At 34.4% G+C, this 18,686-nt stretch overlaps 1 protein-coding gene across 3 annotated transcripts in view; it reads left to right on the top strand.

Moving 5' to 3' along the window:
* Positions 1–18,686, top strand: part of PDGFC (platelet derived growth factor C) — a 217,571-nt gene that overhangs the window by 94,103 nt on the left and 104,782 nt on the right. Inside the window, exon 2 of one of the 3 annotated variants that reach the window (XM_073017687.1) lies at positions 15,725–15,785. The exons of the other annotated variants lie outside the window; for them this stretch is intronic. The gene's annotated coding sequence lies outside the window, so the exon portion shown is untranslated. The remainder of the gene's footprint in view (positions 1–15,724; positions 15,786–18,686) is intronic. 3 annotated transcript variants of the gene reach the window in all.

Below are 18,686 nucleotides of genomic sequence, written 5' to 3'. Positions count from 1 at the left end.
GAATTGTACTGACTTTTTTGGTTTGTTTTGATGGCATCTTAATGAATAAAAATAATCTTATTAACAACAAAAACTCCTAGCTTTAGTAAAAGATAACTCTTATCTCACCAGGTAATATGAAAAATAGCATACAGTTTTAAGATTCCAAAGTTCTCACCAGAAGTTCTGTGTTATAAAGAAGAGATTGCTGTTATAATTTTGTATATAAAGAAGAATCAGGCAGGGAAATTAAGGAGAAATCCAAATAACCAAGACCTTTAACAATGTACACAATGACTGAACTTTTTATAGGCTTTCTCAAACTTTCTCGTTTTAATACAATATATAAACCCTGCCTCTGTAGTCTGTGTATTTCCCTATGACTTAATTTTCTCAACTGTCAAATGGGGTACTAAATAGTTCCTGTTTCAGAGATGTACTGGAAGATTAAGTAATCTGAAGTTTAGAAGATGTCTAATACTCAGTGAGTAAACAATTAATATTAGCTATTCTTTGCTCACTAGCACAAATAATCAAGTAACTTTTTTTCAATAAGGAAACACATATTTTTGAACCTTTCATAAAAGAAGTTATTTAGTTGTTTTTACATAACTAAACAAACACTTATTTGGGTTAATTTGGTTTCTTTAAGGAGAACCTTGAAGAACTTTTCCCCAAAGTTTTATGATTTCAAATATTGTGAGAAAGTGACTAGAAATAGATATTTTTTCCTTAAGTTTATAGAGGACATAGGGAAACTTTATCTGCACACTCAGGTCATTGTTTTATTTTGTTTGTGGTTTCTCAATACAAGAAAGTATTTGCTTTTGACTCTTTTTCTGTTCCAACTCATGTTTTCTTCCTCGGGAGCAGCTGTCATTCTTAGGCAGAATCTCCTTTCTTTGCGTTCTCTCTTCTCTTCCATCTCAGAGTAACTGGCTCCTCAGCATTTTATTGATGATATGGGATATGGAACAGATTTTGAAATGATTTCTTCAAGTTTCTGTGCAAAATCACTTTTTTTTTTTTTTTTTTTTTTTTTTGAGACAGTATTTTGCTCTGTCACCCAGACTGGAGTGCAGTGGCACAATCTAGGCTCACTGCAGCCTCCGCTTCCCAGGTTCAGATTACAGGTATGCAGCACCACACCTGGCTAATTTTTGTATTTTTATTAGAGACGGGGTTTCACCGTGTTGGCCAGGCTGGTCTCAAACTCCTGACCTCAAGTGATCCACCTGCCTCAGCCTCCCAAAGTACTGGGATTGCAGGTGTGAGCCACCGTGCCTGGCCTTAAATCACTTTTGAGGTAGATGTTTTTCTTTCTGATATGTCAGGACAAAATTACCTTTTCTCGTGTTGCAGCATTTTTTTTTACAGTTTTCATATATTTATTTTACTGTTTACCTTGCTTGAATGAAGAGACATCTGGTGAGACTAGGTTTTTACCGGCAGATAAGATGTGTGGACTTTCTTCTAATGGCTCAACTTCCACATGAGTGATGGTCATATTCCCTTTCCATCTCTGTAACTAGAAGGAAGATTGATAAGCTTAGGTTCAGCCCAGTTGTCAGTGGCTAGCATCATATGATGTGAAGTCAGCGTGTCTTTAACCTCTATTGCCTCTGATTGTTATTGTGTTCCACATGGGGACATCATAGACATCTACAAATTCCACCATAGGCAGTTACCAGGATCATCTGTGAATACACCGTGTTCATAATAGTTAACTTGCAGTGTACTTCCTGCACTGCAGGCTTAACAGCTGCCATCTCCCTTTCTTTCTTCTTTTACTCATCAATTGTTTTCGCTTTTTTTTTCCTGTTAATTGCAATATCTGAATGGCCATACACATAAGAGGTTGTGAATAGTACTCTGGTCATTTAAAACTATTGTTTAAAATAGAGAAATAGGCCAGATCTGGTGGCTTGTGCTTGTAATCCCAGGACTTTGGGAGGCCCGAGTGGCCAGACTGCTTGAGCTCAGGAGTTAGAGACCACCCTGGACATCATGGCAAAAACCCTTTTCTACAAAAAAACACAAAAATTACCTGGGCTTCATGAGGTGAGCCTGTAGCCCTAGCTACTTAAGAGGCTGAGGAGGGAGGATGGCTTGAGCCCCATAGGTAGAGGTTGCAGTGAGCTGAGATTGCGCCACTGCACGCAAACCCAGGCAACAGAGCGAGACCCTGTATTTAAAAATTGTTTTAAAAAGATAAAATTTATTTAGTCTTTTATAAATCCAGTGTTTTTGCCTAAGAGTCAGTTTAAGGGAAGATGTTAAAAATCTTCCTTCCTTTTTCTCAGGTGTGTTGGCTTTTTTGTTTCTTGAGCTAAATCATAGGTAGGCTACTGATTCATTTTTTTAATTTCAATTTCATTGACTTTGTTATTTGTAGAAATTCTGGGCAGAGCATATAAGGACTGTTTTGCTAGTAATAGGTTTCAGTTATATTTGAGTTTTCATCATTTTCCGGGACTATCTTAGAAACCACTTTATACTTAAGGCTCTCAAAGGAAAGGCTTGAGTTGGAGTCCTCAAAACTAACTATTTAATAAATAGTTAAACTATTCAAATAAATGTTACAGAGATGCTGAGCTATAATTTTTTCCTTCTTAATTCTTTGAAAAAGGTAATTTTATGGTGTCCATTAATTTTTTCCTTTTGTCTTATGGTTAAGACAATTTATTAACTATATAATACACAGCTATACTTTATCATCTGTAACATTTTGTGAACATCCCATAAGTTAATGTCATGTATCAGAGATAATGTTCAAAGCTGTTTATTTTCTAGAAAATACTTTATGTCTAGCATTTGACCATGCCACACTGCCATCAGTACTGTAAGTCTCCTGAGAACTACTGCTGCCCATGATGATATATGCATATGACATAGTAAACAGCAGATCATAGTTGTAATTCATGGATGAGGTTGGGCTTTCAGTGTTTTGACCAGGAAAGACTTGATAGTTGCAGACAATTCAGTGAGTAAGGGGAATATGTTTTGGAGCACTGGGATGTGAGTAGTATTTGAATTACTTTGCATAGAAGACTATCATTTACTCAAAGCTGGTATTTTTCATTTCTTTTAAGAGGCAGGACCTGTCAATTAAATTCTTTCAGCAGATGTCATGAATTGCAACGTAAGTCCAAGGACTGTCTGGCAGGGACTTTGGGATTAAAACAGTGAACACATTAGCCCTGGTGCCATGTTCATGGACCTTTGAGCCATTATTTTACGTTTAAGAGATTTCATTATATAGTGTCACAACTTTTACCAAACCATATCCTTTTGTGCTATTACTCACTAAATATTTTTTCTTACATTGGGCAAGGAATTTTTTCTTAAATGAATAGATGTCAAAAAGAAGTTATAGGAAATGTCTATGGAAACAAAATGTGATTTATGTATACTGAATATTTGTTAATTATCCACTATTAAGATGAAGAACATGCCCTTTTATGTAGTGCTTGAAATCATATTAAGAACCATGAATGGTACAACTACCACACCTTCAGAAACAGTGGTTCAGAATTGTTCTGGAACCAAATACCTGGAAGGAGATTGTCTATCACCATCACTTCAGGAATTTGAGAGTAAGGCTTGGGCACTATTCTCAAACTGTTCTTCCTGACACCTGTCCCTAGTGAGCTCCTAAGGTTGATGAGTAAAAAGGAATTGAAAAACACTAGTCTTGCAAGTGGGATTTGTAATAAATAATGTATCTTTTATGTCTTTTGTAATCTCATTATACATTTAGCATTATATATGAGCATTCTTCTTTTCTTTTTTTTTTTTTGATTTGAGACAGGGTCTTTGTAGTCCCGGTAGTGGTACAGTCATAGCATACTGCAGCCTAAAATGTCTGGGCTCAGGCAATCCTCCTGCCTCAGCCTCCTGAGTAGTTGGGACTAGAGATGTGCATCACCACACGTAGATTTTTTATTTACTTATGGTAGAGATTAGGTCTCACTATGTTGCCCAGGCTGATCTTGAACTCATGGGCTTAACTGATCTTCCCACCCTGGCCTCCCAAGTGGTGGGATTACAGGCATAAGCCATCACACCTGGCTGACAATCTTACAATGTAAAAACTTTTAACAAGAGACGATGGATAAAAATCAATGTTTAATTTCCTAGCACTCCTGGAACAGTTGTGTACTTAAATGTTTGTTTGGTACAGAAGCATTTCTTATCAAAGGTCAAGTCATTTGAGATTATTCAGTAGAAGTAGCGTGGAGTGTTGGAATATGTAATAAGACATATTTTGTGAGCCTAAGTAATTTCCAGTCTAGTTAAAGAGGTGAAACTTAAAAACATACTTTAATTACAGAACCATGAAGGCCTATAAGCCTAAGTTGCCAAGTGTGTAAGTCTGAAGGATGTGCCTCAGGCATTCACATGGGATGACAGGAGTGTGTCCTAATGGTCCGGGGCCCTTGGGCAAGAAGTCAGACTCTGGCACTTTGAAGCCTTGAGTCAACAGTGTATTCCAATTGGAGTGCATCAAAGCAGTACCACCAATAATACTTGCTAATGTATGTGCTAGAAAAAATAAATTCTTAATCAGTTTTTTTTTAGATTTGAAGATTTTGTCTTGTTTGCCTGTCTTCTGTGCCGTAGCTTCATTGCTTGGATTTCTCAGAAATCCATATCTTTGCCATATTGTTTGAAATTGGGCTTATATACACATACACACATACATTTAAATATATTATATTAGCATATATTAAATGACAAGCACACTAAATGACAGCAGCTGTGACTGTCATGGTTTAATCAAAGTGTGCAAAGCTGTTATTTTTAATCCATCATGGTAAATAAGAGTTTAGTCATCTTCTATTTTATATAGTCTTTTATCAAGAGGTTTTCTTTTGTTGTTGTTGTTTGTTCTTTAGTTTATTTTCTTTCTTTAAAATTTGCCATTGATTTATTGGGAATCAATAAAACCATAGATTAGGAAAATCATTTGAGAAATAGCCTTTAGAGTTATATAGTAAGCAGTAGTATAGAAGTATAAGCATGCCATCAATACATCTTTAGGTTCACTTTTATCTTTCTGTGTGCAAAACATGACTGAGATTCTAATGTTTGTTTACAAGAATACTTAAATATGATACACTGTCCTGTAACACTTATAAATCATCCATAGACTCAATTTAATCTGGAATAATATTTCTAAAATAATTTTTATTTAAGCTCAACAATAAAGTGTGTATATAGTATATTCTAAAAAATATAGTTTTCGTAATACATTATATTCCCAGGTGTGTCTTGACTAATTTGCATTTGAATTAAAATATTTTAGGCACATTTTTCTATTTAGTTTACATATAAAATATGTACATATTGAGCAAAAATTGTTGAAGGCTTGAAAATAGCCAAGATTGCTAATAGATAAGGTCTTTTACACATGGCCTATTTATGCCTAGTATATTTCTTCACTCATTTTAACTTTTTGATTGTATGTGCATCATTTCTTATCTTTAGTCAAATTTGTAAATCAAAATCTCAGAATAATGCATTAATTTTTTGGTTAGATTCACTGGGTCCTTGTAATTGCTAGTTTTCTCGATCTGCAGTCTTTGCCAGGGAGTGGGGGAATAAATCTAATCCCTTTTAGGCCTGTTTATCTATAAATTCTCTAGTTTTGTTCCAGTTCCTGCCATTTATTTCTGTTTCAGTGCTAATATTTTCAAGGAGTTTCTTGCGCACTTCCCATTATAAGCTGATTAAAACCCCTGTCTTGGCATCTACCAATAGAAGTTGCAGCTGCTCATATAAACGGAGCAGTTAATACGAAGGAATACGAAGGATTATAGCCTTTTCCTTTTCACATTGTTTTTCTTGCACCAGACTCTACACAAAAAGCTCCTGCTTGTGAATAATCATTTTGTTTGCCTATAGGATTTTCTCTCTGCATTAACTTTTAGTATTTTGAACCACTCAGCATTCAATATTTTTTAGTCTCTTTTAAACTTTAAATTTTCCTTCGTGCAACTTCTTTAATGAAGCTTTCCAGTTGCTTTACCAAGGATAGCTTTTCTTGGTCCTCTAACTATAGCAAGACATAGCATACAAATAAATTACACTATAACTGATTTCAACTTTGGAAAACTGTGTGGACGTATCTCAGTGAGAAAGTCACTTAGTTACTTTTAGGAAATGACTGTGTGTTAAAAGGACTTTAATCTTCTGTGGTGTTTATGCATCAACTGCTAAGGGTTGAACATTCTTTTGAAGCACTCATCCTGTATTTCATATTAAATACATTTGGATTAATAAGCCTTGTGGAAGTATCTTTATAATATTAATTTATTTATAAGTGAGGAGGAGAAGATCCATTTAAATACAACAGGGATAATACTTTGTTCAGGAATTATAGAGAAGATTTAATTCCATAGAAACAGAATAAAGGAAACCCTCTATGAAGTAGAAGATAATAATATATCAGGTCCTCATCTTTTCATTCAAGACTTAAGACAAAAGTGTCTCCTTAAATTCATTTCAGCTTTGTGGTTTTCTAATGTTATGAAATATGTTCTATTTTGAAACACTTTAAGCTTTATTTTCTGATGAAATTCCTTTGGAGGCAATAAAAGGGTAAGAAGTGGAAGGAAGGAAAAAAAATCCTATTAAGCTAATAAGAGAAAAAAAACTTTTTAAAGTGTTATAATTATATAGAAAGATTTGAAAGGAAGAAGACATGATAGAGAGATGAAGTGGGGAAGTAAATGAATCACTTTTGTTAAGTGGATTCCTAATTTATTGCTGGCTGCTAACCATGATCTTAGTTTTCTTAGTTTTCATTGTGATACATGAACCAGAGAATGGGGAAACTCTGAACCTTACAGTAAGGGATATTTAGAATCTTAGCCATCAGTATAGGAAAATACATGTACCATGAACAAAAGTGGTTTTTTTAAAGTTTGGAAGTTAAATGTACAAGAATATCTTTTTGACATTATGAAAGTTATATTTCCTTAAATTAGATATGAAAGACTCAGAATTTGACTGTATTAAAATTAAAATGTTTATTTGTGTATGTGTGTGTGACAAAAACCATAACAATGCTTAAAGGATAAAGTCAAATCAGAACCAGTGTTATTCTCAGTCTTGTTCACTGAAAAGTTTAATTTAAAAAGACACGAATAGGCATATTTGGTGGAATATTTTTATTTCCACAGCTGATTCTTTAAGAAAGTATGAAATTATCACTATTCATTTTATTATAGAAAATTTGTTTCAATTTTAGATATAGCCAAGTGGTACACAAATGTAGTATTGATCAAAAATTACAAAACTGTTGCATCGAAGGGCTGGAAAACTAAAGTTTTCTTAGAGAAGGGGAAGATTTCTGTATGAGAAAGCTAACTAATCCATATTGAAGACAATTGCAAAAACAACAGTTGCTATGTGATAAGCATTATTCATAGGCTAGGATCTTTTTTATTTATTTTTTTTATTTTGAGACGGAGTCTTGCTCTGTCACCCAGGCTGGAGTGCAGTTGCACAATCTCGACTCAATGCAAGCTGCGCCTCCGGGGTTCAGGCCATTCTCCTGCTTCAGCCTCCCAAGTAGCTGGGACTACAGGTGCCTGCTACCACGCCCGGCTAATTTTTTTGTATTTTTAGTAGAGACTAGGTGTCACCCTGTTAGCCAGGATGGTCTCGATCTCCTGGCCTTGTGATCCGCCTGCCTCAGCCTCCCAAAGTGCTGGGATTACAGGCGTGAGCCACCATGCGCAGCCGATCATTTCTATTGAGAACCTAATTGTAGTAAATTGAAGACCTTTTTCATCAACAGACGTTCAAGTAGAAAAATTATCAGATTTTGAGGCTTACTGGCAGTGAAATAGCGATTCCGTTAACTGAAATTAGAAACTAATGTAGAGGAGAACCTAGAGTTCCTAAACTGACCATGAGTTTGGAGTAGGATATATCGAGTTTGGGACATTTTGGAATGTGATTCTGTGGTTTGAAAAAGAGTTGTGAGCTATTGCTATAGATTTAAAGAGCGTATGTTTATGAAAGGACTTGAGAACACCAAGGATTTATGATTGTAGAAAGAAGACTGAGGATAGAATCTTGAAGAAGAACCAACTGCAGTTATAAAAGTATACAGTTCTATAGACTACCTAGGGTAATAAAGGAAGTAAGAAGCGGTGCCAATAACACAATAAAATATAGCCATTAAAAGATCAATTAAGAACTAGCAGGTGGTTCACTGATAGAAAAGTTATAAGAGTTTTCTGTTGTAATAGAAAACCGTTGAAAATCTCTGTATTACTTACTTTTTAAGTGATACTAAAAAATAGTATGCTTTGAATTTTGGGAGAGTTGCTTTTCATATCCTCTGGGTTTTCCTAGGATGTTTTTGTTCATAGTAAAGCATCACTAGATTGATCTTCTACCAGATGTACTGAGCCTTTCTTTGCTGTTTTAAATGTTGGTGACAGGTAATCCTTAAAGGGCTGTGTTTACACGGGACTCTTTCAGAACAATTTATTTTTCCAGCACTAAACTTTATTTGACTTTAAAGTGACCTGTGAAAGATTTAGTTTCCAACTCAACAATTAATTTTTGCATTACATAAATATTTCATTTGAAAATTCAAAATGCTCGCCTTTATTTTTGGTGACAGGTATGATTGTCACTAAAACTTTCAGATTTGTGGCATTCATAGGATTTAATATACTGCATTTTTTGTCAAAAAATTATTTAATTTACTTATATCACATTACTTTTGTCAGTGAATCAAGTGATTTGGTCTTGGCTGGGTGTGGTGGCTTACACTTATATTCCCAGCACTTTGGGAGGCCAAGGTGGGTGGTTCACTTGAGGCCAGAAGTTTGAGACGAGCCTGGCCAACATGGTAAAACCCATCTCCACTAAAAATACAAAAATTATCTGGCTGTGGTGGTGCACAATCTGTAATCCCAGCTACTGGGCAGGCTGAAGCATAAGAATCGCTTGAACCTGAGAAGCAGAATTTGCAGTGAGCCGCCATTGGGCCCCTGTACTACACGCCGGGCAAAAGAGCAAGACTCTGTCTCCAAAAAAAAAAAAAAAAAAAAAAAATTGATTTGGTCTTTTTTTTTTTTTTTTTTTTTCTGAGACGAAGTCTCGCTCTGTGGCCCAGGCTGGAGTGCAGGGGCGCGATCTCAGCTCACTGCAAGCTCCGCCTCCCAGGTTCACGCCATTCTCCTGCCTCAGCCTCCCGAGTAGCTGGGATTACAGGTGCCGCCACCACGCCCGGCTAATTATTTTTGTATTTTTAGTAGAGACGGGGTTTCACCACGTTAGCCAGGATGGTCTCGATCTCCTGCTCTCGTGATCCCCCCCGTCTCAGCCTCCCAAAGTGCTGGGATTACAGGCGTGAGCCACGGCGCCCGGCCGATTTGGTTTTTTAAAATTTGAATCTAACGTCCACATTTTTTCTTTTACACTTACATACATTCTTAGCACTCCCATCAATTCCTTTGTTTTGGGGTTTATATTTTCAGTTTTATGAGCTTCATTTAGTATGAAAACAGTGTGAAACCTAGTGATTATCACAAGTTTGTGAACAGCAGGAACGATAAGTCACTGAAAATATGAACTTTATGAGGTTCTGTTGATTATTTTTCAATTCTCTAATCTTTTTCTAGATGGCCTGCTGCCCCACTTAAGGTAACAGCAGGGTGTGGGAGAATTGATAAATAAATACACTTGAATTGACAGATAAGTACACTTGACTTTGGTGACGATGTTAACATAGCTCTGTGTGCACCCCTTTCACTACCATGACCATCACCCATTACCACCATCTCCTGAAGCAAAAACAAATCTTGAAGATTGTGAATGTGAAGACATTGCATGCTTTTCAAAGTCACTTAGTTTAAGAGAAAGAAGTATCACCTGGCATTATTGCCTAGCGCTCTGTGGTTCACGTGGATTGCAGTGGTACATGTAGAGCAAAGGACTGGGGCTTCAATGCAGCACGCTGGCTGCAGGTTGTATGCCCTGTCAGTGAGTATTTGTTGATTGTTGACTGCATTATTTACATGTAATTCTAAAATCCAGATCTACTTAGAATATGATCCATACATGATTTATTATAAATTTCAGCTTAATATGCATGCTAACGTATTTTATTAATGATTAAAGATTTAAAATGAAATATTTTTAAAAATTACAGTTTAACCCCTTTTAAGGATGCTTATTATATTGCACTTTTTAAATAATGTACTCCATTGTTATGTTATACTTTTTTATGGAAAGGAGTAAGGGAAAGTAAGGCCATCCCAGTTATTAACTGTCTTCTCCATTTCACTTACAACACTCAGTAGCAGGTACAGAAGTGATGATGATTCCAGAGCGTTATATGAGCCTGACTCCAAGGAAGATTAGGGATGTATTCACTCTGCACCATTTTACCATATATTTACCATACTGTGCTCACTAATGGATTAAAGGAGAGAACCTATTTACAATACTATTGTCAAGAAAAACTGTTTTAATTAATATTAAGCAAAAAATTAGATTACCTATATAATACTTAAATATAGATAGTACTGGTTGTTTCTTTAACCTTTCTTTAATATCCTTTATGGAATAGAAAGTCTGATGGTATTGGTCAAATGGTACAAAGTTGCAGGATAAAATGAGACCTAATGTACCACATGGGGACAATAGTTACAATAATGTAATGTATGCATGAAATTGGCTAAGAGGATAGATATTACACACACACACACACACACACACACACACACACACTGCACATGGTAACTCTGTAGAGGTGAGAGATATGTTAATTAAAATAAAGTATGTCTGTTGAAAGATTTCAATTATGTCATTTCAGCAATTCCTTAGGAACCAAAAAATGCAACATATGCAATCCTTGTGTTTGCTACTACGTTTCAGTCTGACCAAACGGGCTTTTTTTTTCTTCTGCTGTTAAAAAGAAAAAGAGTAGAGGAAAACTTTTTATGGTGTTTTGTTAAATGAAGCACTATCAATTTAATTTAAAAAAAAAAAAAAACTAGGATCAAATTAAATCTATTTTATGCTACCTGACCCACCTACATGGCTCAAGAGAACCGCTGCTCATTTTAAAATATATGAACTCCTGCTACAACTCACCCCAAGGGTACTGTTTACAGTTACCGGAGAAGGAAGCAGCTTTGTCATCAATCTATGCTTGCGGTTTGGACCTTCCTCTCTGGTGGAGTTCACGATTTTTATTACTTTTTTTCCTCTTTGTTCATGATGTCTTAATCTAGTTAGAAGTTTTCTAATTGGTAGAGTGGTGATGGTAGTGTCTTTTACAGTATAGCTTTAAGATAATTCACATGAGTGGCTAACAGTTTCTGGTTCATTCTAGATGCCCCCAAATTGTTAACAGCTTTTGTCATTTGCCCTTAAAAACTATTCGAGTAAATTCATCCTTTTAAGGATGTGCAATTGAGTTATCTAGTATATTCTTTTCTATATATGTTTTCTGATAAACAGTTTTTTAAATTTCTTCAGAAAAGTTAATATTTTTAAAAATTATGTAATATAAAGAATTCCTAGATTGTTCTAAATTACACATTGGAGATACATTTTTCCCGACAGTATATCAACTAGTTTTATAGAGTTGCATTGGAAGTATGTGAAATGATGTCCCTGTATTCATGCTGGACCACTTGGTGTGTGTGTTTGTATCTGTGTGTATGTGTGTGTTTGTGTATGCACACGTTTCTTTTAATCCTAAAGTGAAAAATTTATCAGTTGTTTTGCTTCATAATGAAAAAGTTATTTTTGGAAAAAGGGTTCTTAACTTTGATTTCATAGATAAAGTGGTTCATAGATGGCTTCTAAGGGCCTGGTGAATATTTCGAAATTATATACTATTGTGTGAACGCTGAGAGTGTATATAATTTTAGATTGTATAGATATATAATTTTCTGATTTGACCATTCATACCTTTCATCAGATTCTCAAAACTTTCTCAAACCATTGGTTTAAAAGGATCAAACATAACCTTGGTTTTTAAGTAGCTAGTTCAGAAGTTTAACATACTTGAGGCATTTTGAAGGCTAGTTTTATAATTGGAGCAATTATAAAGGAACAGAGGATTATAGACATTATTTAACAAATCATGTTAAGGTTTGTTTTTGTCTCAAAACTTTCTTCATCATTATATTCTTCTGTCTAGGTCATCCTTACTGGCATGCTCTTTATCATAATGTTGCTACTATATTGTACTGCCACACCACAACACTTCTCGTCAGTTCTAAACATTACCTTTCAAACCCCATATCCAGCACAGAAAAATGCCATCTAAAACAAGTTTTCATCCTGAAATTGTGGTGAGGAGGGGAATTGTGAAGAGAAAATCTCAAATTTGTTATTGATTAGTATACACGTTTTTCCCAAGTCAAGCCAAGAAAATGGCATTTTATTTTTAAAACAATATTTGACTTTTGACTTCAGGAAGGAAAAAATAATTTCTTCATGTATATGATGCTTTTTTGAAGTTGCTAGTTGTATTTCAGAGATCTCATAGATCATGGTGAATTAATTCCAAGAATGAATTTAATATAACTCTATTCCATAGAAACAGATTTTATGACATGGTTATCAGTTGCTGGTGTCTTTTTGTAGAATATGGGGGATCTTAGTCAATTCTTAACACAGTAGCCTTCAGTAAGCAATGATAGTTCAGAAACCAACCCTTACGTTATTCTTTTTATCTACCAAATTTTATTTGTAAATATGTTTGCAGGTGAAATATAAACTTTTTTCTCAGGCAGTTTAGCTAGTCAGCAAATATTTATTAAGTGTCTATTATGCCTGAGGCACTGTACTATGCTTTAGGAGATACAATAGTTAAACAAACAAATGAGCTAAACCAAACCAAAACAACAACAGCAACAACAAAACAAGAAACAAACAGAAACTTTGGCAAAAAAAGTGATTTTGTTAATTAAATTTTGCACAGATACTTTAAAAACTAAGTAATCAAATAATTAAATGAATATATATGTGAGACTTGAATTCATTGTGAGGGATTTGAAATATTTGCTTTAATGCAGATTCATTTTTTAATATTTTTAACCCTAATCAGTAAAAATGTTTGAAATGATCTGTGATCTTCTTTAAATTAATATAGAATTTACCACTTTTTAAGGAGCATCAAATTCGGGAAGTATATTTACAATTTGAAGTAGAATTAATGTTAACCCTTCTGATTCAAGCAGTGGAGTGGAGCCAGAATCCAGCAAATCAGTAATAATTTGTATAGTTGTCTCCTACTTCATTGGTAATATTAGAAACACCCCACAAATAACCCATTGAAAAGCAGTAAAACCATTATTACAATCATATTAGTTATTAGTTAAAGTTATTAGCATTATTACTGTTTTTGTTGTTTTACCTATCTTGAGATAAAGTACTGTAAATATAATAGCTATTGCCAAGTTTATGAAAACAAAGAAAAAGTTACACTCAGTGGGCTGAGTTGAATAAAGAGGCAATAGGAAAATATACACTTGTGAATTAATCACACAAACATCCAGGTTGAAAAATTTCCTGGAATAGTGTAATGTAGTGGAAAGAAAATAGTATTTAGACTCAAAAGATTTGTATTGAAGGTTTATGTTGTCATTAGTAAAAATATGGTGTCCAATTTTCTGAGGATATTCACAGTTTATGTCTGTTAGCCTGACATAGTTAATAACATCACTCTCTTTTATTCTCAAAAAATGTATTGGTTTAGACAAGATATTGTAGGATGACCCCTATTTATTGTGACAACTAATTCTGCTTTCATAAGAATTAAGTGTGCATGGTACAGTTAGTTTTTGTTTGTTGTTTTAGCTGGTAAAAATTTACGTATGAGAAGGTTTTTTGTAATCGGAAAATCATTGTAAGAACTATAAAGAGATATATAGGCTGGACATAGTGACTCACGCCTGTAATCCAAGTACTTTGGGAGGCTGAGGTGGATGAATCATGAGGTCAGGAGTTCAAGAACAGCCTGGCCAAGATGGTGAAACCCCGTCTCTACTTAAACTACAAAAATTAGCCTGCACCACGGTGGCAGGTGCCTGTAATCCCAGCTACTCTGGAGGCTGAGGCAGGAGAATCGCTTGAACCCGGGCGGCAGAGGTTGCAGTGAGCAGAGATTGTGCCACTGTACTCCAGCCTGGGCAGCCAAAAAATAAAAATAAAAAAAGAGAGATATAAATATGTTTGTATTCATTTGGGCAAAGTGATTAAGGTGACTCTATAAAATAGAGTAGTTTTATTTTTATCATATCACTCTTAAAGAAATTAGCATTAGTGTTTTATGGATTACTTGTGTAATGTCCATTTTCCCAAAGTGTATTGTATGGAAATCAACTCACAGACCATGACAACGAGCAATATTAAAACTTTGACTTTCCTGTGATAAGGATAAGAGATAGATTTCATTGAATTAAAATTCAATGGGTTTACTAAACTGAGTGAGAAAATGGAAGAATTATTTTGTAGTTTCATCAATGTTCCATTCAGTTTTGAATGTTCTTCAGTTTATTCTCTTTATCATCTTCAAGAGGTACCTCATGCCTTTCTATTAGCTTTGAAAATGAAAATAATTTATTATTTCTGTAAGTCATTATCAGCAATCACAATTTTAATATTCTTCCCTATTAATTTGATCTTAAGTGTGCAATTCTCAAACACTTCTGTGCGGCTCTATTCATGAATCCTGTTTTATTTCAGAAGATTTATTTTATTTCTATAAAATGGTTGCACCTTTGCTTTTAAAATTTCTTCCTGGAAAGCTATTGGAGGACTTGTATTAATTTGAAACAAAAGAAAACAAAACCGGCTGGGCGCGGTGGCTCAAGCCTGTAATCCGAGCACTTTGGGAGGCTGAGACGGGCGGATCACAAGGTCAGGAGATCGAGACCATCCTGGCTAACACGGTGAAACCCCGTCTCTACTTAAAAATACAAAAAAACTAGCCAGGCGAAGTGGCCTGTAGTCCCACTTACTCGGGAGGCTGAGGCAGGAGAATGGCGTAAACCTGGGAGGGGGAGCTTGCAGTGACCTGAGATCTGGCCACTGCACTCCAGCCTGGGCAACAGAGTGAGACTCCGTCTCAAAAAAAAAAAAAAAAGAAAGAAAAACCAATTTTTACAGTAGCCAATGAGTTTCTAACTGCAAGGTCCCTTTATCAATAGCAAGAAGAAATTTATTCTGCCTAAATCTGAGAAGTCTTTAACTCACCATCAGGAGGACTACAAAACCTTGGCAAGCAAGTCACCTTACCATATGGAACTTTTAAATATGTAGTTTCTGGGACAAGATGTTAAGGGATAATAATTGCTACTTTGCAGGGTTATTAAAAGCATTAAAAGATAATGTATATGAACGTATCTGGCTAGTAACCTGCAATTTTGAGTAGATACTCAATAGCTATTAGTTGAGTTAATGAGCAAGATCTGGGAAGAATGAAGAGTCAAGGGAATAAATCCTACCAAATAATGCTCTTTCTTTTATTTTTTTCTATGCCAGCCAAGACCCACTCCCTTAAAGATTAGTACAAATGTCCATGGATAAAAGTTCATTTGACTGACTCGGATAGTCATTTTTACAAGCTTATGTGTCTTTCCAATCATTCAAATTTTTTTAACTTCCAAAATCTGAAATTGAAGATTCTGAACCACCTAGATTAGGATTTGAGGTCACCAAAAGACTCAATTTTACTATCTCCATCTACTGGCAGGGAGGAACTATATCCAAGCATCTGGACTGGCATAGAAAAGAGGAGAAAGAACATTTAAAAGGTAAGCAAAACGTATATTTTTATTTACTCTGAATTTTTAAACTTTGCTTATCAGAAACTCTGTTGTACTTTCATGTAATTAAGGTTGATACACTGAACCATATTAGAGCAAGAGAATTTGTTTAGGAAGTATAATCTTATCTGATTCTTCACCATCAGCAACTGTGGACGTGAATGCCTTCCTTTCATAATGGGGGTACTTTCTGTCTTTGCACTTAATAAGTTTCCATGTAGTCGTTCCAATGCCCTGTTACTGTATATTCTAATAATCTTTAAACTGCAAAAATGTCTACATTCCCACTTCTGTATATTCTCTGACATGTTAGAGATAATTTTTCCTGGCAAATTATTTTTATTACCATGATTTGGAAAGAGTAGAAGTATGTGTCTCAAAGTTGAATTTATTATTCTGTTGTTTCTTATATTTTTTCATTGTCTGTTTATAATTATTTCAATTGGGCAGAAAGAACTAAATAAGTTTCTTCTTAATTGACTAGTAATAATTATATCAGTTCTTTTTAAAATTGGTATTTTGCTTCTCCCTCAAAAATCTTGAAATTGCCTTGGTTTACTTTTCACTATGATCAAATGCTGCAGTTTGATAACTGCTATAAAAGAAATACTTTGATGGTTTATGTGGTTGTACAGTAATGGATCTTTACATTTAAATCATGTATTTTAAATAGTTTCATATTTTAAGTCTTACATTATACATTATGCATATCTTTCTTTAAAAAGCCATATCTACACTTGAGAAAAGACAAGACATTTGTCAAGATAATTAGTACTCTTAATGTTGCTACAATTAAATAAGTGTGATTTGTGCATTTTTTTCCAATTAGTTTTCTCCTCTGCACCCCGTGTCAGGTATTTGTCCATATCTTTGCTTTCTTTCTTTAGATAGCGGTACATTTCTTTTAGAGGGATGGGTGGATTTATAAGGAACATAGTGGAGAGTTTTCAGCTACAGAATTAGGTTTCATGGAAAATAATTGTCAAGGAAATGGTTTTCCAACATGTCAGTTCATTTGCTCAAAGGTCGTGAATGCAGCCGCTCCATTTGCTGGGTAGGGGATTACACTCACATAAACAGTGCAAATGCCGTAAAGGAGGACACTCAAATCTTCTTGTGGCATCTGACAATGTCCAGTGTGACAGATAACTCTTCAAAGTTGGCCCTGAGATCAGAAGTCAAGGAAGTAGTTATTTTTCAATAATGTTGAAGGACCTAGTGATAATGGGGTGTTAGAGAATAATCTCACCTTGCTAACAGAACTTCTGATGAACCTCATAAAGTCAGTTCAGTCCCTATTTTGAATAAAAGCATATGTCTTCTCGAATCTATTCCATTCTGTTTCAACTCCTCTTTTAGTCCCCCTGTCCCTTGATCTTCAGATCAATTTTAAAACTGTTGTCTTAAAGCTAGCTGTTGCTGAAGAATACTGCTAGTTGTTATAGTCAAGCCAATTCTAGAATAAAGGATACTTAAAATCTTCATGTTTAAGCTTTTCACTCTTTTTTTTTTTTTTATAGATCAGTTAGATGATAAAAATAATGTGCACTGCAGTAGAATAATGGCACAATTGGGTATTCTCATTGGTATTAAAAATGTGTTTGCTTTGAGAAATAAAATTTAAGCAACCCTTCTTCCCACAGACTATCCAAGCTTTCTTATTACTTTATGGTTTTAATTTCTTTTAAAACCTAATGTTTGTATTTTTCGTATTTTTACATCACTTTAAGATTGACAAAAATTGTTCCCAACTTGACAAAAATTGTTGCAGGTCGGGAGTGTGGGGTAGGGAGGAATTAGGGCTGAATGGATAGGGCATTCATGAGCATATTTTGTTTAAACTTAGCCTGTGAGGGACTAAGTATCATGTCCCAGGATAATTGCCCTTTATTTATACTTGATAGAGTTATGTGGAATTGCTGCTGAAACGAAACATCTTGCTACAAATATAACTTCTAAATTTCAAATATCATGTATGGAATTGTAAACACTTTATCACTTGTTGACATTATTTAATCACATAAGATAGAAGGACATGATTTGTATAGAAGTGACCTAATTTAGTATTTTTCTTGCCCTCAATTAGCATTCCTAAGAAAATCATAAGTTCATCAGATATACATTATATATATTCACTTTTGAAGCTAAAATGCTAAATGTAACAGGAAGCAGTAAAGTCTCATTTTCAGCATTAATATATTAATCTAAATATAGTAAGACTAAAATGAATATATTTCTATTTTCTTATTTTTAAAAATTCATTTGTTTTGCTCAATTCAGAGCTTAAAAAGAGAATTTGAAGTATCTTTTAAACATTCATTAAATGCATAAACTGATGGGCTTTTGCATTTTTTCTATGAAATAGTAAATTTGTTTTGGTTATCTTTTTGTTGTTACTTTCATTGGTAAATTTTAAACATCCTTCTGTCAGAATGTCAGTACTTTATCTGGGTGTTGTATGCTCACAAAGTAATACGTAGCTACTTTCCATATTTTAAATTGCTTGTAAATTCTGCTCTGAATATTGTAAATTATATGTCCAACACAGGTAGAAAATTAACAGATGCTTAGTCTCCAAAACATGTGAAATTCTTTGTTGAAAATATTTTTCTCAAAGTTGTTTGTTTAAAGGATATATAATGTGAATTTGCTGTTAACTACATTAGCCAGTTTTTGTTACAACAGTATTATTAGATGTAAATGTATTATTCTGCTTCAGATATTTTAGGGTGCCTAATATTTTATGTGAACTTTCTATATTGAATAATAATTTTAATTCAATAAGAGAGTTGATTACATATTTAAAAAATCGATAGTGAACCTTTAAGGTGAATGCTTCTTTTGTAATATGAATTACTCCTAATTGTTTTCTCCCACATTCTGGTTTTG

This window comes from Chlorocebus sabaeus, chromosome 7 (assembly GCF_047675955.1).
Source record: "Chlorocebus sabaeus isolate Y175 chromosome 7, mChlSab1.0.hap1, whole genome shotgun sequence".
In the NCBI taxonomy this organism is placed as follows: domain Eukaryota; kingdom Metazoa; phylum Chordata; class Mammalia; order Primates; family Cercopithecidae; genus Chlorocebus; species Chlorocebus sabaeus.
This window is presented reverse-complemented; position numbering and strand designations above follow the sequence as displayed.